General features: G+C 49.4%; 1 pseudogene; it reads right to left on the bottom strand.

The window, feature by feature from the left end:
- Positions 1-244: 244 nt before the first annotated feature.
- LOC139567427 (synapse differentiation-inducing gene protein 1-like pseudogene) lies at positions 245-843 on the bottom strand (annotated as a pseudogene).
- Positions 844-2,237: the final 1,394 nt, after the last annotated feature.

The following is a 2,237-nucleotide window of genomic DNA, read 5'->3' as shown; positions in this document are numbered from 1 at the left end:
GCACCACTTCCCAATCCACTACCTTCTTCTCTGGTCTACCCCTCAATCCTAACCAATCCCACTGCTCCCCCAGCCTGCACACACAGGAGCTAGAGAGGATGGAGACACAGCGGTTTCTACTTTCTACCAAACCACAAATCCGTTATCACACTTCCAGCAATTCCCCAGGTGCATGCTCACGTACCTGCTCATAAATTCTGAATCTACCATGGGAGGATACAACCGAGTGTTTCCTTTTCCTTACCTCGTAATCCACATACTCCTCCTCCTCCACCTCGTAGGAGACAGTCTGTATCTTCACGTTGTCTCCTTCTTCCAGCAGCTTGGCCTGAGGGTCCTCTGTGCTGCCGGGGGTCTCCACTGCTACAGACGCCTCCCTCTCCTTCTCTTTCTTCTCTGTGAAGGTAGTCTCGCAGCACTCGCTCTTACAATCCTTGGCCTTGACGCCGCCGCCTCCTCCCCCTTCCTCCTTGTACAGGATGAAGTTAGGCCTGTAGAAGGCCTCGACGGCCAGATGGAGGGAGGTGGCGTCCAGGAGTTGTTGGGCTTTCGTCTTGCTGTTGGGGTTGTTGTGTCCCACATGGGCCACCGTACCGTTGTTAATGTTACCTCCTCCTTCTCCGCTGTTGCCACCGGTTAAGTAGTTGATGATGTTCTCCTGGTACTGGTTGTTAGGGAAGTCGCCGCCGTAACCGTTGACGACGTGCTTGCTGTTCTTGTCCAGGAGCGGGTTCTGGAGCTCACTCATGTTCTCCATGGCAACGAGGGTTCAGGGGTCAGCGGAAGTGGCTTAAGAGGACCTCACTGAAGGTGGCAGCTACTGATGGTGTTCAACAGGATGAGAGCTGCAGAGAGGAGAGGAAATAAGAGAAGTTAGTCAACTCAGTTTTCCATCTCAGTGAAGCAGTGGTGTAAACACAATACACTGGGCTACTGAGAGACAACACTGTGTTTAACACTTCCAGAAGAATGTAATCAAGTTGTTAGTCTACTGGTAGCTGTTAGATAGATGTCTAAGGTTTAGCTAGGCCATTGTGGACGGCAGGCTAGGGTTTAACTAGGGAGCTGTGGACAGTAGACTTGGGTTTAGCTAGGGAGCTGTGGAAAGTAGGGTTTAACTAGGGAGCTGTGGACAGTAGACTTGCGTTTAGCTAGGGAGCTGTGGAAAGTAGGCTTGGGTTTAGCTAGGGAGCTGTGGAAAGTAGGGTTTAGCTAGGGAGCTGTGGACAGTAGACTTGGGTTTAGCTAGGGAGCTGTGGACATTAGGCTTGGGTTTAGCTAGGGAGCTGTGGACAGTAGACTTGGGTTTAGCTAGGGAGCTGTGGAAAGTAGGGTTTAGCTAAGGGCATTGTGGATAGTAGGCTTGAGTTTAGCTATGGAGCTGTGGACAGTGGACTAGGGTTTACCTAGACGTTGTGGACGGTAGACTTGGGTTTAGCTAAGGGCATTGTGGATAGTAGGCTTGAGTTTAGCTAGGGAGCTGTGGATGGTAGGCTTGGGTTTAACAAGGGTGTTGAGGACGGTAGGCTTAGGTTTAGCTAGGTTGAATGGTAGTTTAGGGTTGAGCTAGGGCATTGTGGACGGTAGGCTTCGGTTTAGCTTGGGAGCTGTAGACAATAGGCTTGGGTTTAGCTCGGGCATTGTGGACGGTAGGCTTGTGTTTAGCAAGGGTGTTGTGGATGGTAGACTTGGGTTTAGCTAGGGCTTTGTAGACGTAAGCTAGGGTTTAGCTAGGGAGCTGTGGACATTAAGCTTGGAATTCGCTAGGTCATTGTGGAGGGAGGAACATGGGGAGGGGAGAAGGAAGTGGCTGGGTTAAGGAGGCAGACACTGATGGTGTTCAACAGGATGAGAGCTGCAGAGAGGAAATAAGAGAAGTTAGTCAACTCAGTTTTCCATCTCAGTGAAGCAGTGGTGTAAACACAATACACTGGGCTACTGAGAGACAACACTGTGTTTAACACTTCCAGAAGAATGTAATCAAGTTGTTAGTCTACTGGTAGCTGTTAGATAGATGTCTAAGGTTTAGCTAGGGTAGGGTTGCCAACTGTCCCGTATTAGCCGGGATGTCCCTTATATATGGCTAAATTGGTTTGTCCCATACGGGACCTCCCATGTCCCGTATATTCATCCAATCACAGTATAGTGTAAACGCGCCAATTCCTGCAAAGTAATTTCTGTTATTCTTCGGTCGGTTTGGCATATCAAGGAAATATGGATAAACATGCAAAATAGAA

This window comes from Salvelinus alpinus, unplaced genomic scaffold (assembly GCF_045679555.1).
Source record: "Salvelinus alpinus unplaced genomic scaffold, SLU_Salpinus.1 scaffold_550, whole genome shotgun sequence".
Lineage (NCBI taxonomy): Eukaryota > Metazoa > Chordata > Actinopteri > Salmoniformes > Salmonidae > Salvelinus > Salvelinus alpinus.
The sequence above is the reverse complement of the archived record's forward strand: the minus strand, read 5'-3'. Positions and strand labels throughout refer to the sequence as shown.